This window comes from Castor canadensis, chromosome 13, assembly GCF_047511655.1.
Source record: "Castor canadensis chromosome 13, mCasCan1.hap1v2, whole genome shotgun sequence".
NCBI classification, from domain to species: Eukaryota; Metazoa; Chordata; class Mammalia; order Rodentia; family Castoridae; genus Castor; species Castor canadensis.
The window spans coordinates 123931369-123949434 of NC_133398.1; the positions used below are offsets into that span (position 1 = coordinate 123931369).

The 18066-nt window shown below is 41.0% G+C and overlaps 1 protein-coding gene across 3 annotated transcripts in view; it reads right to left on the minus strand.

The window, feature by feature from the left end:
* The window catches only part of LOC109678314 (uncharacterized), a 155757-nt gene that overhangs the window by 85278 nt on the left and 52413 nt on the right, over nt 1–18066 (minus strand). Inside the window, exons 1-2 of one of the 3 annotated variants that reach the window (XR_012440566.1) lie at nt 8367–12608; nt 1412–3373 (exon numbers count right to left, since the gene is read on the minus strand). The gene's annotated coding sequence lies outside the window, so the exon portion shown is untranslated. Of the gene's footprint in view, nt 1–46; nt 1010–1411; nt 3374–8366; nt 12609–18066 lie in introns of those variants that run through there. The other 2 variants (XM_074052538.1, XR_012440567.1) reach the window with 2 other exon arrangements.

The window sequence follows — 18066 nt, forward strand, 5'->3', positions numbered from 1 at the left end:
AACAGTGCATGACAGCTGAACAGAGGATACAGAGGTCCTTCCTTACCCTGGGGAAGGACTTGGTCCTAGACCGCAGTGGATGCTGAAACTGCAGATAGAAACATATCCTCTGCATCCTCACTCACCCACACCTATGATAAAGTTTAATTTGTTCAAAAAAGTTTAACTTGTTAAGAGAATATTAATGCAATACAATCATTATAGCAGTGATTTTTAAGGTAATTTATGTGAATGTGGTCTCCAAACCTCTTCATGTATTATATTGTATTTGCAGAAGCTGCTCAACCGAAGGTAACTGGAACTACAGAAAGTGGAGCCTCCAATACTGGGGACTACTGTATGTGGGCTATTTTACATCAGTTGCATGACAGGTTTCAAGGTTTCCAAAAAAGTAACCATGCTTACAAACTATACAATCATTTAAAAAAGACAACTCAGTTGCAGCAGTGGCCCATGGGGAGGAAGGCAAGACTGGACAGTCAACAGAGGGACAGAAAGTGAGTGGTATGGGAACCATCTTGGTGTTGCCAGTGTCATAAACCAGCTACACCATAGGAGGCCACACAAAGGTAAATTCCTATGCAGACAGACCCTCTGGCTCTTCTCAGCCAAGTGTAAGTCTGTCCAAATCATTTGAACTGAAGGTAAACTCTTAAAAATTTAAAAGCTCTAGAAAGACATGTCATATATATTACCTTGTGCTCCAAAACAAAACGAAGAAATCTTTAAAACTTATTTTAAATACTGACAGGTGAAAATCCTGCCCTGCACAGCCAGCAAGATGTGTCCGGCTTCCGTCCTGGGAAAAAAAGCCCCGGGCCTCTTTTCTCTTTTTATTTTCATTCATCGCCCAACAAGAACACGACAGAGCATCGATCAGAATCAAACCCAAGGACGTCCTGGACCCCTAGCCTATGGAAAGCCTCCCAGCACTGCACCCAACAATGCTGCCTGGCTCCAAAGCTGCCTGCATGAAACTGCAGAAGATACAGATGAGCATCACACACCACACGTGGCTCCCCTACCCACCCCCCCACCCCACCCCGGGGAAAATAATCCAGTGCAGCACCTAGGTGGACTGAACAACCCTTACCCTCCCCCCACCCCGGAAAAACTGAAAGCCATAAACAGCAAACTGTAATCTAACACCAACATTAGAGGGCGTGGTGGACTGCTGAACATGCCCTGGGCAACAGGAGGGGCAAAGAGACAATCTCTCACTGCTGAACTGACAGGGATGGGGCAAGGAACTGTGCTCCCAGGACCAAACTCTCAGTGACAGCACCATAAAGCAGCAAAGGCTGAAAGCCAGGACAGGGCCTACAAACCAACTGCATAGAGGAGCCACCAGCACCTGCAGAGATCAGGAGAGGCATAAAGGCTAAGAGAGGGAGAAGAGCAACAAACTAACCTCCTAAAGCAAGGCAGGTAGTGGATCCCAGGATGATCTCCAGAAAGAGGGCACCATTCACAACTGACTGTCCCCCCTTGCTGGGGGAGGAGCTGACCAAAAAGACCTGCAGTTGAAGAACACTCCAGCTGCTGCCTGCTGAATACAGCTCTGATCACCGTGCATGAACTGGCAGGTAGTCTTACCTGACCTCACAACGCCAACTAACCCTGTGGACAGAAGTTCCAAATATCACTCACAAGCCAGTTGCCTGGTGAGACCACATCAGAGTTTCTGCTTGAACACCAGTACCAGAATTGGACACCTAAGCCATAACTCCAGAACTTTTATTAATAGACTGAACTAACAAGGTTCCTGAACCTGGGGGTGTGTGTGTGTGTGTGTGTGTGTGTGTGTGTGTGTGTGTGTGTGTGTGTGTGTGTGTGTGTTCCCAACACCTGAGTAAAAGCCAGACACACATCAGAAACCAAAACAAAAACCACTACTGTGTCCTAACCAACAATCCAAAACTCTTTTGAGGCATCTAACCTGTAGCCAATCCATGTTTCTGAACCAAACCTATGAAGAGTATGGAACTGGTACAACCAGTCCACAGTCCAACATGGTCATCAAGGCAGGACTACAAGTTACTAGTCAATGAGTGCAACTAAATGACAAGTACTCCAAAATAAAAGGCAAAGGAGGGAAAGAAACTGACTTCTTGACTGGTGAGGAGGGTACACCAGGAGGTGGCTGGGTCAGACTGAGTAGGTGGTCCTATATGTTGGCAAACTTGACCTTTTCTTCCGACTTCTAAGATCAGCCTATGCTCTTTAGGGACAACTTTTCAGGTCTCCTGGGGGGCCTCTTGGCTCCTATAGCTAGGGTCTTTGGGTTCCTCCCAATGGAAAAGTCAAGTGGTTTACAGGAGATGCAAGGACCCCTCTCTTTTAGAAAGGTGCCACTGTCCCCTGGGTCCTGGCTGGCCTTTGGGTATGAAGGTCAAACACTGACTATATGCCTGTCTTTTATCTTCCTCAGTTTTGACCTCCAACTCTTGGTTGTGAACACCCAGAAGGTCAGTTCTGCCAGTCTAGAGTTCACGGCTACCTTGATCTCATCTGCTCCACAGGTGAAGGTTTAGTCTTTTTGGTAATTATGAAGTTTTAGGAGGGACCCAATGAACTACAGAGCACTTCAATTTTGTTAAAAGCCAATTTTAAGAACACTCCTTGTTCTTTTCTCTAAACCTGGTTGTTAAAAGTTATGATTAACAATTCGATCTACCCTTCACAGACCTTCTGAAATTTGAGTTACACCCTTTGTTGCCTTTTTCCTTCCTTTTAGCCATCCAGTCATGGGGCAAAAATCTTACTTTACCACATCCTTTCCAGTCCATAAACATACTCTTCCTTTTCACTTTCTCAATTGAAACACTCCATTTCTCAAACTTCAATGCCCTTCCTGTTTCCTACTTATTGCTTCCTTTCTGCCTTGCTTCATCATCATTTGAAACAATCATGAAATTACTCTCCTGCCAATGTGGACTTTTCCAGTTCCCTTATTGAATCACAGCTTGTTTCCTTTTTTGCACTTTGCTTTTATGATTACACTAATTATGAGTTTTAACTCCTTGAAAGGACCCAAATATATTGTATTTTGAGAAACCCAGAGTATTTGGCCAGTAATCTATTTGAAAATTTTCCTGCAACTTTAGATTCATTCATCTGAAGATTTACTTAAGTCACATGAACCATAAGGCATTTAGGTTAACAGTCTTACCTACTGTAGTGCTCACATCTGTAGATGATTTGAAAAGAATTCCCTGTGGCATTTTGTCATGCAGCCACACCTTATATCTGGAGTCAGGGGCAACAGGACCCAGGGAAAACCAATGGACTCTGCAACCATGGAGAAAACTGAACCAAGAAGGTTGACGCAGATGCTTTTCTTCAGCCATGGAGAAATCCTTGTCAGGTAGGCCTATAGGCCCAAGGAGACCCACGTTAGAAAGGTTAAAAAAGTTAAGTTTAAGGGCACTTGGTTAATCAAAAGGCACATCAGATTTTTTTGCCAATATTAAACAAGTCTTGTCTACCTACAATTTTCCTTTAACATTTGGGCTCTAGGTTTTTTTTTTTTTTTTTTTTTTTTGTGGGTTTATTAAGCTACTTGTATTTCTTCTGAAAACTGTCTGTTCAATTCATTTATCCATTTATTAATTGAATTATTTGTTCTTTTGTTGCTTAGTTATTTTTTAGCTCTTTGTATATTCTAGATATTGATTCTTTCTCTGCTGAATAATTGGTGAGGATTTTTCTCCCATTCTGTGGATTGTCTCTTTTTTTTTTTTTTCATTTTTCTTTTATTATTCATATGTGCATACAAGGCTTGGGTCATTTCTCCCCCCTGCCCCCACCCCCTCCCTTACCACCCACTCCACCCCCTCCCTCTCCCCCCCCCAATACCCAGCAGAAACTATTTTGCCCTTATCTCTAATTTTGTTGTAGAGAGAGTATAAGCAATAATAGGAAGGAACAAGGGTTTTTGCTGGTTGAGATAAGGATAGCTGTACAGGGCACTGACTCACACTGATTTCCTGTGCATGGGTGTTACCTTCTAGGTTCTTTTTGATCTAACCTTTTCTCTAGTACCTGTTCCCCTTTTCCTATTGGCCTCGGTTGCTTTAAGGTATCTGCTTTAGTTTCTCTGCGTTAAGGGCAACAAATGCTAGCTAGTTTTTTAGGTGTCTTACCTATCCTCACCCCTTCCTTGTGTGCTCTCGCTTTTATCATGTGCTCATAGTCCAATCCCCTTGTTGTGTTTGCCCTTGATCTAATGTCCACATATGAGGGAGAACATACGATTTTTGGTTTTTTGGGCCAGGCTAACCTCACTCAGAATGATGTTCTCCAATTCCATCCATTTACCAGTGCATGATAACATTTCGTTCTTCTTCATGGCTGCATAAAATTCCATTGTGTATAGATACCACATTTTCTTAATCCATTCGTCAGTGCTGGGGCATCTTGGCTGTTTCCATAACTTGGCTATTGTGAATAGTGCCGCAATAAACATGGATGTGCAGGTGCCTCTGGAGTAACAGTCTTTTGGGTATATCCCCAAGAGTGGTATTGCTGGATCAAATGGTAGATTGATGTCCAGCTTTTTAAGTATGGGCCCTAGTTTTTGATAAATGAACACTCAATTTTCTTTAGGTCAATTGGTTGCCCTGTAAACACATGCATGTAGACATACAACATATGCTCACATGCACGTGTGAGAGAGATATTTCTTACACATGAGATTCAGAAAATTGCAATCACCTGCCATGGCAAGAAGTGCCCCAGGGCAAGACAATGTTGAGGTCCCCTGGGCCTCCATAACATAACCCAAGGGCCAATCTCCCCCATCAGGAAAACCCTGCTCAGGCTTGACTGGGTTTGCTTCCTGTACAGCCTTCTTTGGTAAGGTTAGGACAGTGCCTTTGACAGTGCCCTTCCTTCCAACAGTATGCCTTCTGGTTCCTACACTCAGGCATCGTGGCTCTGATTGGGTAAACTCTGGGAGGGGGCCTCTTCGAGATTATCTTGATAGGATGGTTAGGATGCCTACAAACTGCATCCTTTTCTTTCTTTCTGGATTATTCTATGAAGGGGCAAAGAAGAGTTTGGGATCTTTAGCCTTTGTCCCATTGGGTGTATACTTCAGGATATGTACACTCAGGGGCCTTGGGTATTGTGGTTGCATAAACACAACAGGAACTTTTCAGTCTAGGGTTCTTGTACACATTTTCATGAAGGTCTGGCCATAGGGGGTTTTCCCACATTTTTATAAAAGAGACCCATTCTCTGGCCTATTTTACTGGCACCCTACTTTGTACTATGGCCAGGCATTGTTACAAAGGATGGCTAGTCTTTTTTTCCTTGAACCTCTTTGACTTAAGTTGACTCCAGTTAGCCATTAGACACCCAATGGGTGAATCCTTTGAAATACCAGGAGTGTATCCCATAGGTCTACCTTTCTTATGCAGTGGGGAAAGAGTGAGAGTCTTGTGAGACAAAAAGAAACAAAAGTCACAATACTTTCCTGGACTACTTTTTGCCACATATAAATATTTCAACATAAGATACTGAGTCCTTGAAATACTCACAAAACAAATTCTTAAAAATTCTCACTGGCCAAAGTGTACACAAAGTTCCTAGAAAGGAAACAAAAATCGCTGGAAGGTTTTGTGCTCAGGTTTCCACATCTTGAGGTCAACTTAGTGCCTGGGGTGATTGACAGCCTGTGATGGGGGTATCTTACAACTCTTCTCTGGGTTTGGGGCAGGTGACATCTTCCTGTCACACACCTTTCTCCCACCTCCAGGCCTGATGGGCTGTAGTCAGCCTGAGGCCATTCCAGCTGACAGTCTCTCCCCTCCCTACTGTGGGCTAATAGCTGCCAATGTCCCTGCAAGCTGCTGATGCTCTTGCTGATGGGGGAGACCTCAGTCAGTTACTGATGGCCCTGATGCTGCTTCTGCTCATAGCTCCAGCTATTATGGAAATTGCTTGTCCACACTGCCACTGATGTTGTCTTTACCTCCACCTCTGCTGCATCTCTTCCCAGTTACCAGCTCACTGCTGTACTAATTGAGAATCCGATATAGACAAACCACTTGAGAGAAATTATTTAGACCTAATGTTGCAAAACCAGGGGGCAGCACTGCACAGGAGCTGGTCTCCCAGCTGCACACAAGTGAGCAAGAAGCCTTCCTTCTTGAATAGCCCAAGGAGAGGGAGAAAGGGAAAGACAAAAAATGGGAAAAAGAGGGGGAGATAAAGGGGTAGGGAGCAATTACAACTCATAACAATCCTTTCATGCAAAAGAAGGATTGATTTGGCACTTCTCACAGGTCCTCTGGGTCACCTGAAGAAGTAAGTACCCTCCCCTGTCGCCTGGGTGGAATTGGACACAAGGCATTCTACAGTTCACCTAGGCTTGTGGTGACAAGAGTCTGGTGCACACTTCTTTCTGGGGCAATACTTTTAGGAGCTGGAGTTATTCTTTGCAGTCAAAGCAGCTGGTTCTGACATGAGAGAAATATGGCTACCTGGCTAGCACTCCTTGGCTCAAAGAAGCTATGGCCCTGGGAAAGGGTCTAACAGTTGCCAACCCTCTCCAACTCCCAACATCTCAACACAGTTAAAGAAGAAAAATAAACACCATAGGAGGTGTGTACAATCAAGACTAATCATTAACAGTGCTTTAACAGTATTTAACAGTGTTATTCACAGTGCTCTATTCACTCTTAACTCTGCCCCAGAGCCCCAGAGGTGTGGGTCCCTACCAATGTTACAGAGGAGCAAGGAGTACCACTTCTAAGTGAATATACAAAGGAAATAAATTCACTGTCATATTAACTGTGGCATTATTCAAAATACCAAGATAAGGGAAGGACCTAATTGTAGACAGATGAATAAAAAATGTGATATACAAAAATTCGAATGACATTCCTTGTTTTTTTAAACAAGGCCAGAATTCTACCATTTGTGACAACTTATGTCCAAAAGGATGAATTCTTAAGAACAATTCACATAGCCTAATGAAGAAAAATACCACCTCATTTCATTTTCATTTGAAATCTAGGAAAGTCAAACTTATAGAATCAGAGAATGACATGATCCATTCCCAGGTTGTGAGAAATGGGGAGATGCTGGTTAAAAGGAACAAACATGCAGTTGTAAGTGAAGTGCTGTAGACCTAATGTAGCAGGGAGCAGGATCAAAAGAAAGCAGACTAGGCCTATGTTCAGATAAAGTAGCAGGGGGGAAGGGATGGCATAGCAGAGAGATAAAACCTACGAATCCAAGGTGAAGAAGGTCACATAGCACTAGGGATAGAAGGTCCTTAACACTAGACTGAAGTAGCCTATAGAGCTGCATGTAACCATGTGTGCATTAAATCTTGTTTATAATTTTATTGCCTCCAAAACCTGCTTGTAGTACATAAGGTGAAACCCCTTAGTTCTCGGGGCTCAGACTTTGGACACCAGTCCACTGAGACTGTGCTGGCACAATAAAATGTTGCTTCCTGGTTAAACTGCCTCAGTGTCCCTCTCAGCTTGTAACTTCACGCAACACTAACGTACACAGCTTGATAAACCAAGCTAGTAATGATGCATTATGTAACTGAAATCTGCTCAGAGGAGATCTGAAGTGTTCTCACCAGGGGAGGGGAGGCTCTCAGAGATGGAGCATTGCCTCTATCCCCACCACTCAAAAGATGACTGCAAGGTGACACACATCTTAATTAACTTGATTAGGACATTCATACAGAATGCACACACATCTCAAATCACTAAGTACATGCTGAACGTGAACTACTTTCATTTGTCACCTTTGCCACAATGAATGCAAAAAATAAAACACATTAAATCTATATTGAGGTTTCTCCCTGATAAGTTTTCATGGGACAGAAATATTTTTAAATAGTCATCAATTTGACTGCCTTAAATTTCAAAATCTTCAGTTTCAAAGCATCTTCACAGGTTGACTTTTAAAAACCAAACTCACAAATTGAGACCTCATTTACATTAACATTTTAGCACCAACTATGAATCACTCATTAATACAACTGAAAAAAATATGGTCCTTATGCTCTACCATACTGACATGGTGGACCTGAAAGACATTTTAAAATACTGCAAGGTTTTAAAAATATTCCAGCAAACAACACATTGTAAGTATCTACGAACCAAAATCCACAACAAGCAACACAAAAACTAAAATTTTTGGAGCAGCTGTACTATGACCAGGATCCACACACATTACCTATTATTGAAAAAGGTAGACAACAAGTCCTGGTAGTCACAATTAATGTGGTATAAAGAGCAAAGGCTACCTTTAATATGGCACTTATCTTGATAAAACTACACTCACAGACCTTGACACAGAACAAATGAGAACAGAGTTGTCCCCCTGAAACTTACATAGTTAAGGAGACACTGTACAAAAGAGAGGCAGTATCCAGAGTTCAGTGAGGGAAATGCAGCCATGTATTCAACAAATCATCTGGGTGACTTATTACTTCTGTGTTGGAAGACCTTCAAAGCAAACATAAATGACTTCAGAATGGCAGAAGAATTCTGAGTCAACAAAAGGCTGTTAGCTTGAACTTCAGTCTGTACAAACAGAACATTTTTCTAGTTTTCCCTCCTCTCCAATGAATACAAACGACTGAAATAGAAAAAACACCCTAAGAACTGTGAAATGTAGTAAGAAACAATATGATAGCAGGGAGTCTTAGTGTCCCTCCCCAACAAGAAATGACAACTGGCAGTTCCCAACCTGGTAACATTGGGCAGACAGGCACATTCCTCCTGGAATTGAACTGGAACCTCTGACAGCACAGAGTGATCCTCAATGCCCAAGCATGACCTGATGGGGTCAAATGTGGAGCCCTGAGGCCAAAGTCCAGGCAATGGAACCACACTTATCCATACCAGGCCTTTGACTCTACTATCTGGAGATGCTGAGCAGCCAGGCTGTTCCCATAGGAGGAAACTGGAGAACCAGTAGCCTACTCCAGGAGGATATGGAAAAATGTATACATCACACTTTTCTCCCATCCTGTCCTCTTCAGGGACTGTGACAACAGACCCAATGCCTAAACCATGCACACACATTGACAAGAGGAACCACCAGGACTCACATGTCTGAGTAGGATGGAGAACACAAAAGGCAGGAAAGCTTCTCCAATACAGGGTGAACCTGCTCCTGCACCTCTCACACAGCCCTGAAGAACAGCCTTTCTTCCCACCATCACTCTGTGCTCCTCATCTCTTCATTTTAGGATTCAGGGCTGGTGCTCTGGAGAACTTCTGGGTAATGACAAATCCCAACATACAGGAACAACAGGACCCTCAGAAGAAAGAATGGCAGATGCAAACATGACAATGGACCATTTATAGACACAGTATTCAAATGAGCTACCCTGGAAGATGCTTATGGATGAGGAAGACTCCTATGGACTAACACTGATTGGTTAATATTCGTTGTGGGTATCAACCAAGTAGACAAAAAGACTTCTTCAACATTACATAGAATGAAATCTCCACAGCACATTCATCTTTGTTCAGTTCATTTTCACATTTTGAAAAACACTGAAAATTTGACTGGAGCTGGGCATGGGGGCGTATGCCTGTAGTCCAAGCTAATTGGGAAGCTGAGGTAGAAAGTTCACTTGAATCCAGATCAAGGATGGCCTGAACAGCATAATGAAACTCCATCTCAAAAGTCTGTGTGCGGGGTGGGGAAGCTGGCACTGTCGATCGGGGGTAGAGCACTTGCCTATCAGTGAGGCAGGCCCTTGGTTTCATCCCCAGAACTGGAAAAATAACCCACTGTGACTGAGTCCAAACTTGCAACTCACTAATGCTGTCACTCTTCAACACATTTTGGCAGCTCCATCTCTAGTTCGTTAATCCAATTATAAATTTAGTTTCCTGTAATGCTTTGTGATCTTATATTTCAAATGCCTGAACTTTGGTTTAGTGCTCCATGACTAGATTATCTCTAGTCAGAGTGAAACCATCAGACAGCTCAAGTTTCTGGGAAATACTACGCGTACATAGCCCCTAACATGATCTTCATATAAATACCCCATACTCCCCCAAAGGTTTGGAAATATGATCTGGAGAAATCAGTCTATCTCCTTCCACCATAAAGCTACTTTATTTCTCACCACCACTTGCTTCCCAGGCATTGGTTTTTCTGTAGGCAATCTTCTGAATCTTGTGTATTATTTTTAAATCATTTTCTCTTTTATTGATTTAAACAGTTTAAGCATAATTCCGGTACCTGAACATTTGGGAAGATATATACTATCTATGAACATTTAAAATAATGATTTCCTAATGGTTCATAAATGCCAACTTGTGAAATCCAATGCGTAAAATATATAAATTTCGGGTATTTGTGTATTCCAATTGATCTGAGTGCAAGGTGGATTGCCCGTGCAGGTTCGAGGTTCACAGAATCTGCCAACATCCTGAGGGCAACAGGCAACAAAGGGTTCATGGCAGCTGAGGTCACATTCAAATACAAACAAGGTAAATGTTAACCAATAACTACAAAACAAAAAGACAAAATGTAGTTCTTTATACCTTCAAAAGCAAAATGAAGAAACGAGATATGCTACAACAGGAATACTACAAAATGAAGCAACTAGATAGAAAAAAAAAAAGTAAAAGTAATCAGAAGCAAAAGACCACACGCTGTAGGAGTGAAAAAAGCAAATGTCTAGAGACTGTAGATCCATGGTAGTCTAGGGCTGGAGGGAAAACGGAATGGCAGCAAATACCATAAAGTGTTCTTTCTTTAGCAGAAATGTGCTTAAATTATCCCATGATTACGGTCACATAGCTCTGCGAAAACACTATGCCGAGCATGGGATGCATCCACTTAAAATGTGATGGTGGGATCCTAAGCCACAAGCTTCAGAGAGACACCTAAAATGTCACAAAAACAACCCTGGCATCCAGGAGAGCAGCAGCGCACTGCTGCCCAGCTGCCCGGCTCCACCATCGCACCTGCTCCCCTTTCTCTGCACACACAGCTGGCTCTACTGTCTGCATTGCCCACTTTCTCCTCCTCTGGCTTGCACAGAGCAGCAGCAGGACAGGCATGGCCTGGATCTCCAGAGCTGCAGTCGTTCAGCCACAATGGCAGGACAGGGCACAGCTGGCTTCTGTTGAGAGCAGGATATGGCAGTTTCGGGGCCATGGGGTTCCACAGGAGACACACGTGGCCAACTGGACACACTGGGGGCTGCCAAGTGCACTCCACCAGAGAGATTTCATCTGAGGTAGGAAAACTGGAAATCCAAGACCCTTATTTGACACATTACATGGGAATCAATTCAAAAAGGACTAAAGACATATGCATAGAGCCTGAATCCATAAATCTCTTAAAAATGGGAAAATTCCATGACACGGGTCTCAGCAATATCGTCTGGATGTGACACCAAAAGCAAAAGCAACAGAAGGAAAATTGGACAATATCAACGGGAAAAAAATAAGCAAAAAGGCAAAACAAAGATTTAAAAAAATGTTTCACATGCAAACAGCTGGAAACTAAATAACTCATTACTTAATGAAGAATGGATCATCGATGCAATAAAAGAGGAAGTTAAAAAGTTCCTGGAAGTCAATGAAAATGAATACACAACCTACCGGAACCTATGGGACACAGCTAAGGCAGTCTTGAGAGGAAAGTTTATAGCCATAAGTGCATATATTAAAAAGATTGAAAGATCCCAAATCAATGACCTAATGATACATCTCAAACTCCTAGAAAAACAAGAAAAGCAAATCCCAAAACAAATAGAAAGAGAGAAATAATAAAAATAAGAGCTGAAATCAACGAAATAGAAACCAAAAAAACCATACAAAGAATTAATGAAACAAAAAGTTGGTTCTTTGAAAAAATAAACAAGATCGATACACCCCTGGCAAACCTGACTAAAATGAGGAGAGAAAAAACCCAAATTAGTAGAATTAGGAATGCAAAAGGGGAGATAACAACAAACACCATGGAAGTCCAGGAAATCATCAGAGACTACTTTGAGAACCTATATTCAAATAAATTTGAAAATCTAAAAGAAATGGACAGTTTTCTAGATACATATGATCATCCAAAACTGAACCAAGAGGAAATTAATCACCTGAATAGACCTATAACACAAAATGAAATTGAAGCAGCAATCAAGAGTCTCCCCAAAAAGAAAAGTCCAGGACCTGATGGATTCTCTGCTGAATTCTATCAGACCTTTAAAGAAGAACTGATACCAACCCTCCTTAAACTGTTCCACGAAATAGAAAGGGAAGGAAAACTGCCAAACACATTTTATGAAGCCCGTATTACACTTATCCCAAAACCAGGCAAAGACACCTCCAAAAAGGAGAACTATAGGCCAATCTCCTTAATGAACATTGATGCAAATATCCTCAACAAAATAATGGCAAAACGAATTCAGCAACACATCAAAAAGATTATTCACCACGACCAAGTAGGCTTCATCCCAGGGATGCAGGGGTGGTTCAACATACGAAAATCAATAAACGTAATAAACCACATTAACAGAAGCAAAGACAAAAACCACTTGATCATCTCAATAGATGCAGAAAAAGCCTTTGATAAGATCCAACACCATTTCATGATAAAGGCTCTAAGAAAACTAGGAATAGAAGGAAAGTTCCTCAACATTATAAAAGCTATATATGACAAACCAACAGCCAGCATTATACTTAACGGAGAAAAATTAAAACCATTCCCTCTAAAATCAGGAACCAGACAAGGATGCCCACTATCTCCACTCCTATTCAACATAATACTGGAATTCCTAGCCAGAGCAATTCGGCAAGAAGAAGGAATAAAAGGAATACAAATAGGTAAAGAAACTGTCAAAATATCCCTATTTGCAGACAACATGATCCTATACCTTAAAGACCCAAAAAACTCTACTCAGAAGCTTCTAGACATCATCAATAGCTATAGCAAGGTAGCAGGATATAAAATCAACACAGAAAAATCATTAGCATTTCTATACACTAACAATGAGCAAACGGAAAAAGAATGCATGAAAACAATTCCATTTACAATAGCCTCAAAAAAAATCAAATACCTAGGTGTAAACCTAACAAAAGATGTGAAAGACCTCTACAAGGAAAACTATACACTTCTGAAGAAAGAGATTGAGGAAGACTATAGAAAGTGGAGAGATCTCCCATGCTCATGGATTGGTAGAATCAACATAGTAAAAATGTCGATACTCCCAAAAGTAATCTACATGTTTAATGCAATTCCCATCAAAATTCCAATGACATTCATTAAAGAGATTGAAAAATCTACTGTTAAATTTATATGGAAACACAAGAGGCCACAAATAGCCAAGGCAATACTCAATCAAAAGAACAATGCAGGAGGTATCACAATACCTGACTTCAAACTATATTACAAAGCAATAACAATAAAAACAGCATGGTACTGGCACAAAAACAGACAAGAAGACCAGTGGAACAGAATAGAGGACCCAGATATGAAGCCACACAACTATAAGCAACTTATCTTTGATAAAGGAGCTAAAAATATATGATGGAGAAATAGCAGCCTCTTCAACAAAAACTGCTGGGAAAACTGGTTAGCAGTCTGCAAAAAACTGAAACTAGATCCATGTATATCACCCTATACCAAGATTAACTCAAAATGGATCAAGGATCTTAATATCAGACCCCAAACTCTTAAGTTGATACAAGAAAGAGTAGGAAATACTCTGGAGTTAGTAGGTATAGGTAAGAACTTTCTCAATGAAACCCCTGCAGCACAGCAACTAAGAGATAGCATAGATAAATGGGACCTCATAAAACTAAAAAGCTTCTGTTCATCAAAAGAAATGGTCTCTAAACTGAAGAGGACACCCATAGAGTGGGAGAAAATATTTGCCAGCTACACATCAGACAAAGGACTGATAACCAGAATATACAGGGAACTTAAAAAACTAAATTCTCCCAAAACTAATGAACCAATAAAGAAATGGGCACTTGAACTAAACAGAACTTTCTCAAAAGAAGAAATTCAAATGGCCAGAAAACACATGAAAAAATGCTCAACATCTCTAGCAATAAAGGAAATGCAAATTAAAACCACGCTAAGATTCCACCTCACCCCTGTTAGAATAGCCATCATCAGCAACACCACCAACAACAGGTGTTGGCGAGGATGCGGGGAAAAAGGAACCCTCTTACACTGTTGGTGGGAATGTAGACTAGTACAACCACTCTGGAAAAAAATTTGGAAGCTACTTAAAAAGCTGGACATCGATCTACCATTTGATCCAGCAATACCACTCTTGGGGATATACCCAAAAGACTGTGACACAGGTTACTCCAGAGGCACCTGCACACCCATGTTTATTGCGGCACTATTCACAATAGCCAAGTTATGGAAACAGCCAAGATGCCCCAGCACTGACGAATGGATTAAGAAAATGTGGTATCTATACACAATGGAATTCTATGCAGCCATGAAGAAGAACGAAATGTTATCATTCGCTGGTAAATGATGGAATTGGAGAACATCATTCTGAGTGAGGTTAGCCTGGCTCAAAAAACCAAAAATCGTATGTTCTCCCTCATATGTGGACATTAGATCAAGGGCAAACACAACAAGGGGATTGGACTATGAGCACATGATAAAAGCGAGAGCACACAAGGGAGGGGTGAGGATAGGTAAGACATCTAAAAAATTAGCTAGCATTTGTTGCCCTTCATGCAGAGAAACTAAAGCAGATACCTTAAAGCAACTGAGGCCAATAGGAAAAGGGGAACAGGTACTAGAGAAAAGGTTAGATCAAGAAGAATTAACCTAGAAGGTAACACCCACGCACAGGAAATCAATGTGAGTCAATGCCCTGTATAGCTATCCTTATCTCAACCAGCAAAACCCCTTGTTCCTTCCTATTATTGCTTATACTCTCTCTACAACAAAATTAGAGATAAGGGCAAAATAGTTTCTGCTGGGTATTGAGGGGGGGGATAGGGAGGGAGCAGAGTGGGTGGTAAGGGAAGGGGTGGGGGCAGGGGGGAGAAATGACCCAAGCCTTGTATGCACATATGAATAAAAAAAGAAAAATGAAAATAAAATAAAATAAAAACGGGAAAAAAAAAGGCAGGATTTGAACCTAAAAAATAAAATAAAAAAATGTTTCAAACCATGCATCTGATAAAGGAGCAATATCCAAAAGCGCACATACCATTCAATAACAAAATTGCGGTTTTAACAGTGACAAAACAGTTGTGGCTATAGCTCAGTGGTAAGAATGCTTGCCTAGCATGCTCACGGCCCTGAGTTGCATCCCTGGCAACACACACAGGCACACATAAGACCTGTTTAAGTATTTCCCCACAGAGATATGAGGATGGTCAATCAGTATATGAAAAGCTACTCAGTTTCCAATTATCAGGGAAATGCAAATAAAGACCATAAGGAGCTGTATTACCTAACACCTGTGTTAGCTGGTTTCTTAAAAAAAATTTACAAGTAGAACTACCAAATGGTCCAGAAATCCCACGTACAAGTCTTTAACCAAAGAAAATAAAAATCACTATCTCAAGTGCAGGCACTCGCGTTTCATTGCAACATTGTGGACAATGGCAATGCATGGAAGCCACCTAAGTATTTCTCCACAAACGCACTGAAAACGTGCCATACACACATTGTGAATACAGTTTGGCCTTATAAAAGGAAATGCTGCCAATACGGCCACACAGACTCAAAAGCCAGGACCTGGAGATGTTCACTAACTCACATAATCCAGGCGCAGAAAGATGCTTTGTGACTGATTTGCATGTGCAATCTACAAAGTCCAACTTCTACAAGGAAAGAGTAGAATGGTATTTGTAAGGAGTTTGGGAAAGGGGATACAGGGAGTGTAAACTCACACTTATTAAAGTTCTAGAGCACTAATGACTGCATGGAGACTAGTTAAGCACTTAGAACTTAAGTTCTAAGTTGTCTCCATACAGAGACAAAGCAGTATCTGTGAGGTGGTAAGTGTAAATTAGTTTATGATACTCAATTTACAATGGATGCATGTATCAAGTCATCATAGTACACACCTTGAAAATATGCAATGTTTGTCAAATATACTGGAATAACCCTTCAATGTTCACAGACAATAAACCAGGTCCTAAGACTGGGAGATATTTAAAATACACTTGAGAATTTTAAGTTACATCTGAGAAATGGGAAGGTTTCAGAAGACTGAAGTATTTTTAAAATATCCATCAATTTGACTAACTTAAAAATCAAAACTTTTGCACTTTAAAGTTTTTTTAAGAAGGGCCTACTAGGAGAATGTGCACACTGGGTTGCTGACCCATACCTATCCTCCCAGAACTCTGGGCTGTACGGCAAGTTCCAAGACAGCCTGAACTGCAAGAGACCCTAGAGGAGTAGGGACAGAGGGACATGGGGGTGGGTGGTGAGAGCAAAGAGAGGGAGTTTGCACATGCACACAAGAGCTATGGACATATCAACCAAACCGAAAATGGAACCATGATTCTCCCAATCTCAGCCTCCCTGGTAGCTTGGATGACAGGCACATGTCATCACATGGAAAAGCTTTATGGCAGCCTAGCATTGTGGCTAGGCTGAGCCTTAGAGGCAAGAAATCTTGAGTTTAAATTCCAGTTCTCTGACCTACAGCTGTCAGAATATTGGAGCCTCACTTCTCTGATGGAACAGGGTAGTAACAGTACCAGCATCATAGTTGTTGCAATGATTAAATGAATTGATATTTAAAACATGAGTAGGCTCTTTTGCTGCAGAGGCTTAGGAATAAACTCATATTCTTATTAATCCTAAGTAGAATTAACAACTTCCTGTGAGTATAGCAAACAAAAGTTTACAAATGTTAAAACTATTGGCTGAAATGGACTCAAGACTTTTTTAGAGCTCTTGTTTTTCTAGCAAGATATCTTAATGCCTACTCTAAAATAATACTGCAAACAAGGTTTACTGACAGATGGAATATGGTCAATCTATGTCCACTAAGTAAATCAGCCAATTTATATGTACAAGGCACATAAAATTTTCAAAGCAGTTTGAGACACAGAAACAAGAATAAATGTAGTCCCCTGCCTTCAAAGAGCTTTCAGGCCTTTTATGAAACAACAGAATGTTATATGAGAACAGTAATAGCAAAAATTCAAAAAGACAGGAGAACTAGCACAGCAATACTTGATAAATCCCATTTGTAGGAGTATAAATACCACCCTTCACTTGACATAAAGTCTTGTGATCCAGCAAACATGCACAGGTTAAGAGGAAAAATGTAACTTAAGAAAAGGGCAAAGACAGTGAAAAAGAAAACAAGGATAGCAGATGTTACAGTATCAAAGGAGGGAGAAGAGAAAAGTGATAAGGCAATTTGTAGGTAAGCAGTTTAATGGGGCATGCAGGACGATGTTTGGGAATAGGATTAGACAATGAATTCCCATACCCCTTTTTCTGTTTACTCAAGGACTCAGCGAAAGAATAGAAATAACCTAAGCTCTATCATTAGGAGAAACTCTTAAAATCATTTTCTTTGGGGCATCTCAGTTGCACTGTCACTTGGAAGAGTTTTAAGTGACGACTGCTTACTACCCTAAATCCACTCTCAATTTAGAAACTTTAACAGATATTATGAGTCAAAGAGTCAAAATGTAACATCAACTTATAAGGTTGATTAGAAAGTGGTATGAGGTCTATTGCCAAATTATGTCATTAATGTCCCTACACACAAAAACTACATTGGCCCAATAGTACTATACAATACAATTATAAGCTCGGCCTGCCTACTACTCCCAACCTTACCATTCAGGGCAGGCAACTGCCCTTTGCAGTGAAGGAAATGGTTCTGAAAATAAGACAGAGCAAGGTCTGGTCCTCCTCCCAACCCACCAGTCAGATGTGAAGCAAGAGATGTTTCCTTCCCAATATTGGTTTCTCTTGCAGAGTGGAGAGTTTGTTTACAAGACGGGTAGTAATGTAATGAGGAATAAAAATAAGCCTCTCACTCTTTTACACTATCTTTGTCTCGATAAGAGTTTTAGATTCTAATAAATTACAACTAAAAGGAAACTGCCT